The following is a 19,751-nucleotide window of genomic DNA, read 5'->3' as shown; positions in this document are numbered from 1 at the left end:
GGACTCCTGAAAAAATTAAAATTACCCTTGCAATGAAACTTCCGTTGCACTGTAGGGGTTAAAATAGTACTAAAAGATAAGCGTTTTTACCATTAGGGTTCGTAAAAACGTGCAGCCAGGGGGTGTCATAACCAGATGGATGAGACGCAGTTTTATCGCCCACCCGAACACAGATATGTAGACATATTAAACAGCATGTTGCATTCAGAAGGCATTACTGATACTGAACGCGATCTATGCAAGTCTATGGAGCTGCAACCGCATGCCAGCCAAGCAATTGTGATGCAGTGGTGCAGCAGTTACAGCGTTAAATCAAGTGGTGAGGAGGTGACATATCGCCTCCTCACCACCTGTAAAACACCTCTAAAAGGGGATCCATGCGGACTGCTTTTCAGAGGGGCAACAAGCGCTGCTGTTAATTATATGTGCTGCAGCGAGTTTGTAGCCCACTGAGATAATATGACACCTGAATCATTTTGTCTCAGCCCCCGTCAATGCAGTGCGTTGATGTGAACAGGTCCTATACAAAGCAAGGCTTTTTGCTTTGACTTTGTGTTATTACTGTGTTGGGCAACACTGCCTATTGTAGCCTATTGGGAGTGATATGGATGAGCCTTAAATACATTTTTATCTATACCTTAAAACAGGGGTCGACAATATCCGGGCGCCAGGTCTCATTGGCGACAAGAAATTGTGACCTGGCGGCCGGTAATTGAGGCCGCGGCTTTGCAGTCTACAAGGCTTTGCGGCCTTGTGAAGTCCCAAGCTCTTCGGAAGCTTCTGTGAGCTGGCGCCATCTGGTGGTGGCCGTTGGCATTACATTACATTGGCATTGTCATTGCAGCAATTCTAATGTGTGTCATTTTTCACTATTTTCACTGCCATCTCCTTCCCTCTAATTAGAACCCCGAAACATTATATATATTTTTTATTCTAACACCCTAGAGAATAAAATGGCAATTGTTGCAATACTTTCTGTCACGCCGTATTTGCGCAGCGGTCTTACAAGCACACTTTTTTGGGAAAAAATACACTATTTTAAATAAAAAATAAGACAACGGTAAAGTTATCCCAATTTTTTTTATATTGTGAAAGATAATGTTACGCCGAGTAAATTGATACCCAACATGTCACGCTTCAAAATTGCGTCTGCTCGTGGAATGCCGACAAACTTTTACCCTCTAAAATCTCCATAGGCGACGTTTAAAAAAATCTACAGGTTGCATGGTTTGAGTTACAGAGGAGATCTAGAGCTAGAATTATTGCTCTCGCTCTAACGATCGCAGCAATACCTCACATGTGGTTTGAATATCGTTTACATATGCGGGCGCTACTCACGTATGTGTTCGCTTCTGCGCGCAAGCTCGTCGGGACGGGGCGTATTTTCTGGCTCCTAACTTTTTTAGCTGACTCCTAGATTCCAAGCAAATTTGTCAAACCCCGCCTAAAAAAATGTATTCCTTTCTGGAGTCCGTATTTCTTAAAATAATGTCCAATTACAACCAAACAAGGGACTAAAGTGGGTAGGGAATGGATACAAAATTACTAAGGGATCATTCATAGCAGCCCTATTGGGCTACATTGGGCAGTGTAGCCCAATGCAGCCAACCGGGGACTGGTGTTGATGAGTCCTTTAATACATTTTTTATCTCTACCTTGAAAAATGTCATCCTTTATGGAGGCCGTAACTAATTTTAAATAATGTAAAATTCCAACCAAACAAGGGATTGAAGGTGGTAGGGAATGGATACAAATTTACTAAGGAATCATTCATAGCAGCTACATTTGACTATCTCTACCTTAAAAAATGTAATCCCTTGTGGGGTCCATAATTCATTACAATAATGTAAAATTCCTACCAAACAAGGGATGGAAGTTGGTAGGGAATGGATACAAATTTACTAAGGAATCATCCATAGCATCCCCATTTCACTATGTTGGGCAGAATTGCCCAATGCAGCCCATTGGGGGTTGGTTTGGATGAGCCCTTAGTAAAAAAATAAATAAAAAAAATTATATTCCCTACCAACTTTAATTCCATTGGGCTATGTTGAGCAGCGTTGCCCAGTGCAGCCCAATAGAGTTGGTATGGATGAGCCATTAGTATTTTTTTTTATATTGCCTATCAACATCAAGCTTATTGGGCTATGTTGGGCAGCGTTGCCCAATGCAGCGAATGGGGCTAGTATGGATGAGTGCTTATTCATTTTTTTCTATTCCCTACCAATTTCAATTTTACTGGGCTATGTTAACCTCCCTGGCAGTATGATTTCAGATTTTAGGTGCTGAAAGCGGTACCATTATTTTGCAAGGAAATTTGGTGTTTTACATTGTAGGCCTGTAATCCTTAGGAATAACTCACTTAAATCTGTCCAAACAAGAGTCTAGTAGGCATCCCGGGTATGAAAAAGTTTGAAAAACAAAATCATAAATTATAATATAATAAATAATTATAAATAATTATAACAAATTATAATATAATTATAATAAAACATTATTCAATAATGTAATCAACTCAAAATCACTGAAATTTGCTCAGTTGCAGAATTGTCGCTGTCATTACTTTTATTTTTTTTATGACGAATTTCCCCACAAATCGCTATCGCACAATTCTGCAAGTGATTATAATTTATTATCGCTGTTTTCTAGCTGCTCTAAAACCATTTTTGACATAAAGGGACACTTTTGGTTGCTATGGACAATCTACAGTTTGCAGGCAGAAAGAACAGTTTTTATTATACAAAAGTGCATGTAGGACACTGGGCAGACCACTAGGGACAATGGGGGTGTGTATTTTTTTACATACAGTACTGTAATCTGTAAGAATACAGTATACTATATGTATTGTGTTTATTTACATTTTTGAATTTGGCGCCGATCTCCGCCCCGTGCATCGAAATGTCGCAGGGAACTGAGATCGGTGGCACACAGGGACACTGTGTAAATCGAGCGAGGACGCCGCTCGCTCACACAGCGGGGAGGCATCGCAGGATCCAGGGACAAGGTAAGTAACTTTGTCTGTGGTTGCTGCGAGGCGATCCCGAATCTGGCTCAGGATACCGCTCTTGGTACAAAAATCTTACCACGAGCCAGACTCGGGAATACCGCCAGGGGGGTTAAGTAGCGTTGCCAAACATGGCTGTTATGGATGAGCCTTTAGTATATTTTTATCTATTCCCCACCAACTTCAATCCCTTGTGGAGTCCATAATGAATTAAAATTATTTAAAATTCCAACCAAGATAAGGCTGTTTGTTGTTGGAAGGTCTCACAGCAGAAGCATGTAAAATATTTACTTTTCTCATGGGAAAGAATATTTCTGCAGAAAGTTTCCATCAGAAAATTTCTGCTCTGTCCTCTTCCTGAATTCTCACTCTCAGTGAGGCTCTGAGAACTGAAAAGTCCCTGCTGTGTAGAGGAGGCAACAATAGTGCGGAAAGTGTATGTTCCCTCTAATATTCTGCCCGTTGTTCGGTTTCTCAGGGAGAGATTCCCAATTGAGTTTCCATTATCCCAAGCATTTTCCGAAAATTATAGCAATGACTTGATGGGGGTGGATTACCAAAAGGAGCAGAGCATGTTCACTTTCAAAGTGAATTTTCACGTGTATTAGTAGATGAGGTGAAACTAAGTAAAAATCAATCTTGCAGAGAATCCCCAATCATATGCAAGGAGTAAAAAAAAAAAAAGTTTTTGCCTGCAGACATTCGAAGTCAGAATAATTACTCCTCACAAATTTTTTTAATTCCTTTGCTAAGAGAAAATGAAGCTCCAGGAAAATAGTAAATAGATACCAAACATGTCATGCTTTAAAATTGGGTACGCCTGTGGAATGGCGACAAAACGTGTACTTTATACTATCCATAGGCGATGCTTTAAAAGCCATTACAGGTTACACCTTTTGATTTACACAGGAGGTCTGGTTCTAGAATTCTTTCCCTCGATCTGACGTTTGCGGTGATACCTCACATGTGTGATGCGATCGCTGTTTACGTACTGAAGCGTGCGTTCACCTTTGTGCGTGAGTTTGGGGGGGGGGGGCACGGGCACTTAAAGCGGGGGTTCACCCGAAAAACTAATTTTTAACATTAGATTGAGGCTAATTGTGGGAAGCACAATCGGGTGTTTTTTTTTTTAAAATCCATGCAGTACTTACCGTTTTAGAGATAGATGTTCTCCGCGGCTTCCGGGTATGGGCTGCGGGACTGGGCATTCCTATTTGATTGACAGCCTTCCGACGGTCGCATACAGCGTGTCACGAGTTGCTGAAAGAAGCCGAACGTCGGTGCGGCTCTATACGGCGCCTGCGCACCGACGTTCGGCTACTTTCGGCAACTCGTGGCGCGCTGTATGCGACGGTCGGAAGGCTGTCAATCAAATAGGAACGCCCAGTCCCGAAGACCATACCCGGAAGCGACGGAGAACATCTATCTCTAAAACGGTATGTACTGCATGGATTTAAAAAAAAAAAACACCCGATTGTGCTTCCCACAATTAGCCTCAATCTAATGTTACATTTTTTTTTTCGGGTGAACCCCCGCTTTAAATAATTTATTTTCTTTTTTTTCAATTTTTTTGTTTGATCACTTTTATTGTTATCACAAGGAATGTAAACCTCTCTTGTGATAGCAATAGGCAGTGACAGGTCATCTTTACTGAGACATCTGGGGTTTATTAAACCCTAGATCTCTTCTCTGCCCTTAACCACTTGAGACCCGCGCTATAGACAAAAGACGTGCACAGCACGGCTCTCAAGTGCCAAGTGGACGTCTTTGGACGTCTTTTAACCACTTCCCTACCGCCTCATTGTGAAATGAAGGCGGCAGGGACCCCTTCTCGATCCGGGTGGACGTCATATGACGTCCTGCGTTCCCGGCGATCTAGGGCGCGCGAGCGCCCGCGGCGACGCTCGTGACCCGGCGCGGGTGCCCGGCGGCCGCGATTGCCGCCGGGTGCCCGCGATTGTCGGTAATCACGGCAGGAGTGTGGATGTGTGTGTGTAAACACACACATCCACCTCCTGTCAGCGGTGAGGAGACCAATGTGTGTTCCCAGTACAGAGGAACACACATCGGTCTCCTCCCCTTGAGAGTCCCCTCCCCCCTACAGTTATAACACATCTTAGGACACATATTAACCCCTTCCTTGCCCCCTAGTGGTTAACCCCTTCCCTGCCAGTCACATTTACACAGTAATCAATGCATATTTATAGCATTAATCGCTGTATAAATGTGAATGGTCCCAAAAACGTGTCAAAAGTGTCCGATGTGTTCGCCGCAATGTCACGGTGACAGTAAAGAAATCGCAAATCGCCGCCAATACTAGTAAAAAAATTAATAAAATAAAAATGCCATAAATCTATCACCTATTTTGTAGACGCTATAACTTTTGCGCAAACCAATCAATATATGATTATTGCGATTTTTTTTACCAAAAATATGTAGAAGAATACGTATCGGCCTAAACTGAGGAAAATTTTTTTTTATTTTTTTTTTTAATTGTGATATTTATTAAATTAAAAGTAAAAAATATTGTGTTTTTTTTTTAATTGTCGCTCTTCTTTTGTTTATAGCACAAAAAATAAAAACCGCAGAGATGATCAAATACCACCAAAAGAAAGCTCTATTTGTGGGAACAAAATGATAAAAAAATTGTTTGGGTACAGTGTAGCACGACCGCGCAATTGTCATTCAAAGTGCGACAGTGCTGAAAGCTGAAAATTGGCTTGGGCAGGAAGGTGCGTAAGTGCCCGGTATGGAAGCGGTTAAAGTGCATTACCCGCGTGCGCCACTGGGGGGCGCGCAGCGGGTAAACATTGTCCCGGCACATCGCTGAAGAGCCGATGCGTGTACCTGGCGGCCGCGATGTCCGCCGGGTACACGAGATCGACGGGAACACAGCAGGGACGTGGAGCTCTGTGTGTAAACACAGAGCTCCACGTGCTGTTAGAGGAGAGGAGACCGATCTGTGTCCCTTGTACATAGGGACACAGCATCGGTCACCTCCCCCAGTCACCCCCCTCCCCCCACACAGTTAGAACACATTTTACCCCTTCCTCACCCCCTAGTGTTAACCCCTTCCCTGCCAGTCACATTTATACAGTAATTAGTGCATTTTTATAGCACTCGCTGTATAAATGTGAATGGTCCCAAATTTGTGTCAAAAGTGTCCGATATGTCCGCCGCAATATCGCAGTCCCAATAAAAACCGCAGATCGCCGCCATTACTAGTAAAAAAATAAATAATAAAAAAAAATTGTGATTTTCTTTTTTTTTTTTACAAAAATACGTCGAAAAATACGTATCGGCCTTAACTGAGAAAAAAAAATAGTTTTTTTAAAAAAAAAAATGGGATATTTATTATAGCAACAAGTTAAAATTGTCGCTCTTTTTTTGTTTATAGCGCAAAAAATAAAAACCGCAGAGGTGATCAAATACCACCAAAATAAAGCTCTATTTGTGGGGGAAAAAAGGACGTCAATTTTGTTTGGGAGGCACGTCGCACGACCGCGCAAATGTCAGTTAAAGCGACGCAGTGCCGGAAGCTGAAATTTCGCCTGGGCACGAAGGGGGTTTATGTGCCCAGTAATCGGTATGGTCTAATGCTTTTTTTTCAAACCAGTAATTTTTTTTGTTTAGAACTGGCGCAACTGGAAGCAACAAAATAGGATGCATCAAAAGGGTTGTCATTTTATTCTCTAAATTGGTTCCTTTAAGCTAGTGCATTGTTGGTTCACTTACCTTTTCCTTCGATTTCCCTTCTAAATGTTTTTTTTCTTTGTTTGAATTTCTCACTTCCTGTTTCTCCTCAGTAAGCTTTCCACCATCATCCGAGCGGTGGAAAGTCATTTAGAACAGCTTACTGAACACCTTACCGAGAAGGAACAGGAAGTGAGAAATTCAGACAAAAAAAACAAAGAAAAAAAAATATTTAGAAGGGAAATGGAAGGAAAAGGTAAGTGAACCAACAATGCACTAGCTTAAAGGAACCTATTTAGAAAATAAAAAACAAACCTTTACAACCCCTTTAAGGTGAAAAAACATTTAACTTTACACCTCTTTAAGCAGGATGATCTCTTGAGACTGCAGTGTCCTGGATGGAGCGTTGGCCCATTATAAATTGCCTGGAGCTTCCAGGTTAATGGAGGCCCCTGGAGTCAAGGTGCTCCCCTGTTGATGTTGAACCGTGTAATAGCGAACCATCAATCAGGCTTGGGTTACTGACCCCTCCAATATATGACATTTCTGAAACTTGCCCTTGTCAGATTCCAAGGCTCAAACAAACCTACAGTTCATTACAGAGCTCCCAGCCCTGAAATCTAATATAGGGTCGAACGTGGAGGGCCATCTGATTCCTCTTATATTGAATTGTATTGTAAAGCCTCGTACACACGACCGAGGAACTCGACGGGCGAAACACATCGTTTTCCTTGTCGAGTTCCTTGTTAGGCTGTCGAGGAACTCGACAAGGCAAGTTTCTCCATTCCCGTCGAGGAAATAGAGAACATGCTCTCTTTTTGGCTTGTCGAGTTTCTCGACAGTTTCCTCGACGAAAATGTACACACGACCGGTTTCCTCGGCAAAAAAATATCTCCCAGCAAGTTTCTTGCTGTTTTTTGCCAAGAAACTCGGTCGTGTGTACGAGGCCTGACTCTCTGTAACTGCCTTTAGTTTGTAGAGCACTATGCAAACTGTTATACTATATAAATCCTTAACAATAATAATAATAATAATAATAATAATGTGGTCAAAGGTACCTAAGGAGAGGAGAAGAAGAGGGACGCTGAGGCCTCGTACACACGGCCAAGAAGCTTGCTGGGTTGTTTTTTTTTGGCGAGGAAACCGGTCGTGTGTACACTTTTCGACGAGGAAACCGACGAGGATCTCGTCGGGCCAAAAAGAAAGCATGTCTTCTTTTTCCCCGACGGGAATGGGAAAATTTGGCTCGCCGAGATCCTCGGCGGCTTCACAAGGAACTCGACGAGCAAAACGATGTGTTTTGCCCGTCGAGTTTCTCGGCCGTGTGTACCAGTGGCGGTGCGTCCATAGGGACGCAGGAGCGCCGCCCCCTCTGGCTCGCTCACAGCCAGTAAAATATACAGATTCATACACTGTATGAATCTGTATATTTTCGCCGCTGCCGTCCACTATTCAGCTGGCCGGAAGTTGAGCGCCGGTCAGCTGAATAGCGGCAGCTGACTGGCTGTGTGGAAGTGCCTATCAGGCTGAAGCGTCATCGAGGGCGGGACGAGGGACATCGAGGGACGTAGAAGCCATAAAGGTAAGTGCCAGGGGGGGGGACTGGGCACAGTGGCTACAAGTGGGGGCATAGTGGCTACAAGTGGGGGCACAGTGGCTACAATTGAGGGCACAGTGGTGACAATTGGGGGCACAGTGGCAACAATTGGGGGCACAGTGGTGACAATTGGGGGCACAGTGGCAACAATTGGGGGCACAGTGGCAACAATTGGGGGCACAGTGGCGACAATTGGGGGCTGTGTTTGATGGCATAGTGGTGACAATTGATGGCACAGTAGCTGCGTTTGATGGTATGGCACAGTGGCTGTGTTTTGATGGCATGGCACGGTGGATGCGTTTTGATGGCACGGTGGCTGCGTTTTGATGGTATGGCACAGTGGCTGCGTTTTGATGGCATGGCACAGTGGTTGCGTTTTGATGGCACGGTGGCTGCGTTTTGATGGTATGGCACAGTGGCTGCGTTTTGATGGCATGGCACAGTGGTTGCGTTTTGATGGCATGGCACAGTGGCTGCGTTTTGATGGCATGGCACAGTGGTTGCGTTTTGATGGCATGGCACAGTGGCTGCGTTTTGATGGCACGGTGGCTGCGTTTTGATGGCATGGCACAGTGGTTGCGTTTTGATGGCATGGCACAGTGGCTGCGTTTTGATGGCACAGTGGCTGCGTTTTGATGGCATGGCACAGTGGTTGCGTTTTGATGGCACAGTGACTGCATTTGATGGCATGGCACAGTGGTGACAATTGATAGGTACAGTGAGGCTGCAATTGTTTTTTTTTTTTTTTTCGTTTGCGCCCCCCAAAAATTTTGAGCACCAGCCGCCACTGGTGTGTACGAGGCCTGAGAAGACACCACCACTAGCAGGAAAACAATGGTGCTTTCCCAACAGCTGTCTGCCAAGTGTCTGGTGGTATGATAACCATGAGATCGAAAATCACAGAATGCCCATGGGTAGTTTTAGCCAGATGAGTGCTTTTTGGTTATATTTGTTACATTCTGTCACTTGGCTGCACATACAGATGAGCTTCTATCGAGGAGGCAATATATGTATGTGCAACATGTACACTGTGACTGGGTCTCATCTGTCACATTTATCTTTTGTATGTCGGCAGACAGATGTAATTAAATAGACTAATGGGGCAGTGACCTCATCCACCCAGTGGCCTCAGGCTCCTTCCACAATCCCTGTCTTATTGATCTATTGTTGGCACACACTACTTGTCCTTATGTACTTGCTTCATAGATAAAAGTATTGCTGAAGGTCTTCAGGTAATAGGAGATAACGTTTGGAGCCTTTCACATTGTTTGTTGGACTGCCGATACGAGTGAACTGGCCGAATAAGCTCCAGTATTGGCTTATGATGTACATAGATGGCCCACAAACACAGGAGGCCAATTACTAAGGCCCCTTTCACACTGAGGAGTTTTTCAGGCGGTTTAGCGCTAAACATAGCGCCTAAATATCGCCTGAAAAACTCCTGCCCTGCAGTCTCAATGTGAAAGCCCAAGGGCTTTCACACTGAGGCGATGCGCTGGCGGGACCGCTTCAAAAGTCCTGCCAGCAGCATCTTTGGAGCGGTGAGAGGAGCGGTGTGTTTACCGCTCCTTCCCATTGAAAACAATGGAAAACTGTGGTAATACCACCGGCAATTCCGACGGTATAGCGCCACTAAAAAATATACCACCACCGCACCTCCTGCCCCAGTGTGAAAGGAGCCTTCGCAATGCAGCCTATCCACTTAATATATACTGCGGCAGAGGCGGCTCTATTGCACGAAACTAGATACCTGTACGTCGTTTTGTGTAATAGATACAGGGGGTGCGCATGCGTGCTCCCGTGGCGCAGGAGCCAATGCACGTGCCGATGTCCGCCGGCCACATGTGATCGCTCCTCACAGAGGTAGAATGGGGATCTGCCTATGTAAACAAGGAGGATCACTGTTCTGGCAAGGGAGGAGAGAGAGAGATCAGCTGTTCCTATGGATCAGAAACAGCGATCTCTCTCTACTCCCAGTCAGTCCACTCCCCCAACAGTTAGAAATGCCTCCCTAGGGAACACTTAACCCTTTGATCACCCCTAGTGTTAACCCCTTCCCTGCCAGTGCAATTTATACAGTGATCAGTACAGTATATTGGTGTCACTGGTAACCAAAAAGTGTCACTTAGGGTCAGATTTGTCCGCCACAATGTTGCAATCCCACTAAAAATCACTGATCACCGCCATTACTAGTAAAAACAATAAATAAAAGTCCCTAAATCTTTTCCCTACTTTGTAAACGCTATAACTTGTGTGAAAACCAATCGATATACGCTTATTAGGATTTTTTTTTACCAAAAATATAGAATACATATTGGCCTAAACTGATGAAAAAAATAGTTTTTTTTAATTTTTTTATTGGATGTGTATTATAGCCAAAAGTAAAAAACATTGTTGTTTTTTTTTCAAAATTGTTGCTCTTTTTTTGTTAACCACTTCCATACAGGGCACTTATACACCTTCCTGCCCAGACCAATTACCAGCTTTCAGCGCTGTAACATTTTGAATGACAATTGCGCGGTCATGCTACACTTTTTATCATTTTGTTCCCACAAATAGAGCTTTGTTTTGGTGGTATTTGATCACCTCTGGGATTTTTATTTTCTTCGATTTTTTTTTTAAAAAGACTGAAAATTTTGGTGGCACTCATGAGGTGGAATTGATGGGCACTAATATGCAGCACTGATGGGGCACTGATAGGCAGCACTGATGGGCACAGATAGGCGGCACGGATAGGCAGAGATAGGCGGCACGGATGGGCACAGATAGGCAGCACGGATGGGCACAGATAGGCGGCACGGATGGGCACAGATAGGCGGCACGGATGGGCACAGATAGGCGGCACGGATGGGCACTGATAGATGGCATGGATGTACTGTAATATATTGTACTGATGGATGCCAATCAGTGCCAAACAATGCCTGCCAATCAGTGATGCCCATTGTGGGCACTGATTGGCATCCATTGTGGGCACTGCTTGGCATCCATTGTGGGCACTGATTGGCATCCCTGGTGGTCTAGGGTGGCATACCTGGTGGTGGACATCCCTGGTGTTCTGGCGGCATCCCCGGTGGTCTAGTGTGGGCATCCTTGGGGGAGGGGGGGCTGCGCTGATAATCGATCAGCACGCAAGTGAGGAAAAGCCGATCATGGCTCTTCTTGTTTACATCGTGATCAGCCGTGATTGGACACGGCTGATTACGTGGTAAAGAGTCTCCGTCAGAGACTTTTTACCTAGATCGGTGATGCGGGGTGTCAGACTGACACCCTGCAACAACGATCGTCGCAGCGGCTCAATATCCTGAAGACGTCATATGACGTCTGGTCAGGATATTGAAACCACTTTGCCGCCATCATTTTGTAATAGGGCGGGCGGCAAGTGGATAATAGCGCAAAAAAAAACCACAGGTGATCAAAAAAAAAAAAAAGCTTTATTTGTGGGGGAAAAAAGGACACATTTTATGTGGGTACAACGTCTCATGTCCGCGCAATTGTCGGTTAAGTAACGCAGTGCCGTATTGCAGAAAATGTCCTGGTCATTAAGGGGGTAAGTCCTTCCGGGGCTGAAGTGGTTAGAGGACGGTTTTCTGGAATGCATCTCTCCATACATAACAGCTATTATGCTCCTCTGTATTGTAGACAGGTTGCCATGTACACATACACAGAGTGCTAGTCTAGACACACCTATTTAGTTTGGGTACACTTCAATACATTCCTGACCTACACTCTACACACATAACAATCTATGTTCACTACAGACGTAAATGGAGACTGACTGTAATAATTGCAGTTACCTACAGAATAGAACACAGCACTCCGTAGCAACACGCTTTCATCCCTGCAGACATAAACCCTCAAAAAGACCCTCAGAGTGATTTGAAAGCTACAATATAGATGAAATCTATTTAACGAGGGGGGGGGGGACACTACTACAGAGGTGAGAGTTTGTCACTCCAATGGAGTTTAGTCCCCTTATAAGGGTGCATCTGAGCCGTGACTATGTGCGAGAAGAAATGATGAAACCAATGGGACGCTGTCAGCTCTCACAGCTAATCGCACCCACTCGCATGTAATCTCTCAAGCAGTAAAAGAACATGCAAGTGATTTGCCCGGGGTCAATTATTCACATCTAGTTACAGCAAGTGGGTGTGATTAGCTGTGTAAGCCAGCACCCTCCAATTGCTGTCAACGGGGCTGCTGCTTGCGGGTATTCGTGGGAACGCCGCTGGAGTTCATCAGATATTAACTATAGGCAGAGCTTTTTTTCTCAGAGAATAGGTGCAGGAACTCCCTCCTTCTGTCACCTCTTGTGTCCACCCCTTACCCACCTCCAAGCACCATTCATTGGTTTCACCCCCTACCCACCTCCGAGCACCATTTCTTGGTTCCACCCCCTACCCACCTCCGAGCACCATTTTTTGGTTCCACCCCTCCCCACCTCCAAGCACCATTCCTTTTCTCCACCCCCTACCCACCTCTGAGCAACGTTCCTTGGTTACACTCCCTACCCATCTCCAAGCACCATTCCTTTGTTTCACTCCCTACCCATCTCCAAGCACTGTTCCTTGGTTCCACCCCCTACCAACCTCTGGGCACTATTCCTTGGTTCCACCCCCTACCCACCTCTGAGCACCGTTCCTTGGTTCCACTCCTTACCCACCTCTGAGCACCGTTCCTTGGTTCCACCCTCTACCCACCTCCGAGCACCATTACATAAATTTAGAGCTGGAGGTACAGGAACTGAAAAAAAAGCCCTGCTGAAAAAAAGCCCTGACTATAGGCAAACTTATTTTTTTCATTGGGGAGATATGAATATACCAGTGAAACCCCAGGATTGCGAGTAACGCAGATAACGACCGTAACGAGCACGGTTTTAATAAAAATCCTGACTCAGTTTGCAAGTGTTGTCTTGCAAAATGAGTAGGATTCAGTTCCCGAGTTCAGCCGAGCTGTCCTCAGGCCTTTCTGAGTGTTTCCAGGAGCTCCCCCCCCCCCCCACATCTGGCCACATGCGGTATTGCATGCCATTGAAGTCAATGCGGAAACAATTATTTTAGTTTCCATTGACTTCTATAGGGAAACTCGCTTTGATATGCGAGTGCTTTGGATTACAATGATTTTCCTGGAACGGATTATGGTCGTAATCCAAGGTTCCACTGTATGGTGTGATTTCTGCGCTTACCAAAAATAGTGAAAGTGTAAATAGCAGCTAACACAACACGACAAAATTGAAGGAACATATAAAATAAAGTGTAGCGCTGTGATAAATAAAAGCAATGTTACCAAAATGAATAGGTAACATGTGGACCTCACACTTCTCCTGCAGGCGCAGCACCCCCCTCTCATCTCTGCCCTCACCTTGTCTCAGCAGTCGACAGCAGAGAATGTCCCGCAAGCGCACCGCCCCAGTGAGAAAAGTCACATGTGAATGAATGGGAGGCAGTTTTCAGGGGTTTATTAGCATTGACTAAAGCACCTGAAAACCACCCCAATGTGAAAGGTTGTCTTAGTTTGTCTCTTAAATACGTTAAAAAAATAAAAATAACAAACATGTCATACTTACCTCCACTGTGCAGTTTGTTTTGCATAGAGTGGCCCCGATACTCCTCTTCTGGGGTCCTACGGTGGCTCCTCCCCGCATTAGATAACCCCCTCTGGGAAGCTCTTACCCGAGGGGGTAACCTTGCAGGCGGACTCATGTGTCATACACTTGGTGTACATAGCCGCCGAGTGTATGACTCGGCCCTGCCCCCCCGGCGATCGTCTCACGGGGACGAAGAAAGAAGAAATGCTGATGTAAACAAGCATTTCCCCGTTCTGCCTAGTGACAGGACACTGATCACAGCTTCCTGTGATCGGGAGCAGTGATCAGTGTTGTGTCACACGTAGCCCAGCACCCACACAGTTAGAACACATCCCTAGGACACACTTAACTCCTTCAGCGCCCCCTATTGGTCAACCCTTTCACTGCCAGTCACATTTACACAGTAATCAGTGCATTTTTATAGCACTGATCGCTGTCTTATTATTATTATTATTATACAGGATTTATAAAGTGCCAACAGTTTGCACAGCGCTTTACATCAGGGAAGACAGTACAGTCTGTATAAATGCGAATGGTCTCAAAATAGCTCCAAAAGTGTCTGATGTGTTCGCCATAATGTCGCAGTCATGATAAAAATCGCTGATTGCCACCATTACTAGTAAAAAAATAATAATAATAAAATTGCCATAAAACTATCCCCTATTTTGTAAACGTTATAACTTTTGCGCAAACTGATCAATAAACGCTTATTGAGATTTTTTTTATCAAAAATATGTAAAAAAAAAAATTCCTTATTTTTGGGGGATATTTATTATAGCAAATTATTACAGCAAAAAGTAAAAAATATTGCATCTTTTTCAAAATTGTTGCTCAATTTTTGTTTATAGCACAAAAAATAAAAACCGCAGAGGTGATCAAATACCACCAAAATAAAGCTCTATTTGTGGGAAAGAAAGGACGTCAATTTTGTTTGGGAGCCGCATAGCACGACCGCACAATTGTCAGTTAAAGCGACGCAGTGCCGAATCGCAAAAAGCGCTCTGGTCTGGAAGGGGGTAAATACTTCCGGGGCTGAAGTGGTTAAACTAAACGTTTTTGTGTTTGTCCCTTCATGAAATTTCGGATGAAAGCTGTGTATTAACGATCAAATTATTGTACAATCGCGATGAAAGCGGTATTTTTTGTACGATATTGATCTGCGTGCCTTGTCCATGCCGTATGTACTGTGCACTGGACATCTCGTGAAAAAATAAAAAACACGATTACAATTTTTACTTAAAATTCCACTTTCAGTGATTTTGTTGCTGTTGAGTTGCTTGCGACAATAGATTCCTTGATGTGACAGAAGCCCGGGATTCTGTTTCAATATACAATTCACGGCGTGGCCAGGCAGCTGATGTAACCGGACGCACTTTCAGCTCTCTCCGCCGAATCTCCTGACATCCATCCTTACCGTCGCCCGTCCTGCCTGGTCTTGGTGCCCGATCGCTGCAGAACAGTGCCCTGATCACCCCGGTGCCTTCCGTTCCTGGATCCGAGGAGGATGTCGGCGAATAGGAAGCAAACTGCGACCCGGGCTGCAGACAGCATGGCAATCCAAGATGGCGCGCAGGCCCCCCGCACAGCCAGGGAGAAGCACAGGGATGGAGCGGAGAGGCTCTTTTCCAGAGTACTGGCTGCAGATCCCGGCGCTTACCCAGAGAGACAGAACGAGATGTCCGGGGGAACATCCGATGCGGACGATACTGTCCCTCTGGAGGATGGCGGAGGCCCGGAATTCATATGGAGCGACGTAAGTACACATAATGGCAACCCCACTAGGCCGCAGTCTCTCCCCAGCCCTGCATTTGATAGTGAGCGCTCACTCAGAGACATTTTTGCGGCTATTAACACATACAATTCACCAGAATCCACCAAAAAAAAGAATAATGGGCCAGATTCACAGAAAAAGTACACCGGAGTATCTGCTGATACTCCGGCGTACTTTCAAATTTGCCGCGTCGTATCTTTATTTGTCATTCACAAACAAAAATACGACGGCTTTTGGCTAAGATCCGACAGGCATACGGCTTCGTACGCCTTCGGATCGTAGGTGTAATTCTCCGGCGTCCGCTGGGTGGAGTTTGCGTCGTTTTCCAGCGTCAGGTATGCAAATTAGCTGATTACGGCGATCCACGAAGGTATGCGCGTTCGTCGCATTCTCTGACGTCATCGCTAGTCGGTTTTTCCCGTCACAAACTTAAGCCTGTTATTTCAAGGCTTAGATTTAGACCAGCCATGTTAAAGTATGGCCGTCGTTCCCGCGTCGAATTTCAAATTTTTTATTTTTTTGCGTAAGACGTCCGGGAATACGAAAGGACGTATCGCACGTCGCCGTTCAAAAAACACGTTGGGGCGCCGTAATTTCGTGCAAAGCACGGCGGGAAATTTCCTAACGGAGCATGCGCAGAACGTTTGGTGCGGGAACGTGCCCAATTTAAATAGTACACGCCCCATTTGAATTAGGCGGGCTTGCGCCGGACGGCTTTACGCTACGCCGCCGCAAGTTTACACGCAAGTGCTTTGTGAATCAAGCACTTACGACGAAAACTTGCGGCGGAGTAACGTAAAGGGGATACGTTACGCCGCCGTAATTGTACGTGAATCTGGCCCAATCAGTTTTGGTCAGACTCATCGTTGAAGACAGGATCCGAATAATTAAAAAGGTTTACTTGTTTAGTCTTTTGTTATAAAAACTGTGAGAAATCTTGTATTCTAAATATTTTGAATTTAAACTGTAAGCAAATATTTAACATTCTATTCCAGGATCCACATCAAAACATCTCTCCTTTCAAACAGGGCAAAATGTGAATATAATTTAGCTTGCAATCCTGAAGACACTTTGATCTGAATCCCACTTGTCAATTAAACGGTTTGAGTCGGAGCCAGGATAAGTCGTTCCATGTAACGGAGAACAAGCTGAAATAACAGAAGATGAAAAGCTCCGAGCTCTCAGATTATGACAAAATGCCCCAAATCGATTTCTAATCATCCAATTTAAAGGGAACATCTGAAATAAAACATGAATTGTAACGGCTGGCGGACAAGTTTTTTTTTTGTTGCATAAAAGCATTGCATTGTTGAATTCCAACTTTGCCTTTAATCAAATCTAAATTGCTCTTTCAATTACTGTAAATATAGGGCGTGTAGCACAATGGGCTCACCAAATATCAGAAGTGCATGCTGAGTGGTGAGCAATCTAGATGAATGTATAGTCCTTATACTGTACACACGGCAGGACCACCATCAGGGGGGTACAGGCAGTACACCTGTAAGGGGCCCGGAGGTCCCCAGGGGCCCAGATGGCAACCCCCTTTTTTTTATTTTATTTTTTGTAATTGTAATCTTTATATATATATATATATATATATATATATATATATATATATATATATATTATTAAAGGGCCCGGATGTCCCCAGGGCCCTGGATGGCAAACCCCCCCTTTTTTTTTTATAAAAAAATGTTTTAATATTTTTTATTTCTTTTTATTAAAGGGCCCAGAGGTCCCCAGGCCCCCGGATGGCAATCCCCCTTTTTTTTAATTTCTTTTTTATTTATTAACCACTTGCTGACTGGGCACATATACCCCCTTCCTGACCAGAGGACTTTTTGCGTTTCGGCACTGCGTCGCTTTAACTGACAATTACGCGGTCGTGCGACGTGGCTCCAAAACAAAATTGACGTCCTTTTTTTTCCCACAAAGAGATTTCTTTTGGTGGTATTTGATCACCTCTGCGGTTTTTATTTTTTGCGCTATAAACAAAAATAGAGCGACAATTTTGGAAAAAAAAAGTCGGCGAGAGGAAATGGATAGCCGCACTCCAATAACCAAAAGGTTGTCTTTTTATTCAAACGGACAGCAAATACATCACTTCACAAGGTCACAGCAAAGGAACAAGGGAACAGCCGACGCGTTTCGCACTAAGCTAGTGCTTAATCGTATGTAAAAATTACCATACCTGAAATTCAGCTTTAAGTTATTAAGAACAAACACAATAGAATTGCCCTTAACCACTTCCCTACCGCGTCATTGTGAAATGACGGCGGCAGGAACCCCTCCTCGATCCGGGTGGACGTCATGTGACGTCCTGGGCTTTGTGGGGGGATATCTGAATGATGCCTGCAGCTAGAGGCATCATTCAGATATCCTTCTCTTCTGCCGGCGATTCTGCACAACGTAAGAACAATCATAGCGGCGATTCCGCCGCTAGATCGTTCTTATAGGCGGCGGGGAGGGGACATCCCCCCCCTCCCGCCGCCATCCGGTGCTTCTCCGGGCTCTCCCGTGCCATCGGGGGCCCGGAGAACGAATCGTCCGGCGCTGGCAGGAAGCATAGAGATGACTGGTGACCAGATGGTCACCAGTCATCTCTATGACCGTCGGAGGACCCGGGCGCGATGTGATGACGTCACGCCCGGGTCCCCGTAAGTAAACAAAGCCGCAATTGCGGCTGCTAAGCAACAGTAAGCATGAGATCGGTGAATTTTTTTTCACCGATTTCATGCTTTCCAGCCTGGAGGAGAGATGTGCGGTCTTATTGACCCCGCATCTCTCCATAAAGTGGACCTGTCACACACATTCCTATTACAAGGGATGTTTACATTCCTTGTAATAGGAATAAAAGTGAAAATAAAAAAAAGAAAATAAAAAAAGAAGTGTAAAAAAAGAAATAAATATGTAAAAAAAAAAAAAGAAATAAAAAATATTTTTTTTAACGCCCCTGTCCCCGGTAGCTCGCGCGCAGAAGCGAACGCACACGCAAGTCCCGCCGACATATGTAAACGCCGTTTAAACCACATATGTGAGGTATCGCCGCGTGCGTTAGAGTGCCAGCAACAATTCTAGCACTAGATCTCCTCTGTAAATCTAAACTGGTAACCTGTAAAGAAATTCAAAGCGTTGCCTATGGAGATTTTTAAGTACCGAAGTTTGGCGCCATTCCATGAGTGTGCGCAATTTTAAAGCGTGACATGTTAGGTATCTATTTACTCGGTGTAACATCATCTTTTATATTTTACAAAAAAATTGGGCTAACTTTACTGTTTTGTTATTTTTTTAATTCATGAACAAAATTTTTTCCAAAAAAAAGGCGTTTGAAAAATTATTGCGCAAATAGCGTGCAAGATAAAACGTTTCAATGACCGTCGTTTTATTCCCTAGGGTGTCTGCTAAAAAAAACATATATAATGTTTGGGGGTTCTGCGTAATTTTCTAGCAAAAAAAATATGATTTGTACATGTAGGAGAGAAGTGCCAGAATAGGCCCGGTATTGAGGTGTGTATAAAAGCCCTGTATGGAAGTGGTTAATTACTCTATTTGGTTAATGTATTCGGTTGGCGGCGGGGAAGCAGGGAGGATTTCCCACATCCACCTCAAATGTGTAAATGGGGGGAATCGGGTCAGTATATTTTTTTCAACCCTCTGGTTGAACGAAAACAACTAATGTAATGTATGGGTTGCCTAAGTGGGGGTCTCTGCTGGGCACTGCTGAATGTAAGGGTGGGTGGGGCTTGCTCTACTGGGAAATCTTGGTTGTAATGGGGGAACTCTGCTGGGCAATCCTGAATGTAAATGGGGGGCTCAGTTGGCCTATTCTGGATATACGGTGGTACTCTGCTAGGCACTGCTGAATGTAAGTGGCATCTCTGCTGGGCAATCTTGAATGTAAGGGGGACTCTGCTGGGCACTCCTGGATGAAAGGGGGAACTTATTTGTTCATTTGAATGTTATTCCTTAATTTACAAAACAGTTTTTTTTCCCCAGCAGACAAATATCTGTAAAACATATGACGTGGCCCTCATACTGAAAAGTTTGCAGCCTTCTGTACTATAAAGCAATAGAAATGTTGATGGCACATATTCAATCCAGC

This window comes from Rana temporaria, chromosome 7 (assembly GCF_905171775.1).
Source record: "Rana temporaria chromosome 7, aRanTem1.1, whole genome shotgun sequence".
Classification (NCBI taxonomy): domain Eukaryota; kingdom Metazoa; phylum Chordata; class Amphibia; order Anura; family Ranidae; genus Rana; species Rana temporaria.
This window is presented reverse-complemented; position numbering follows the sequence as displayed.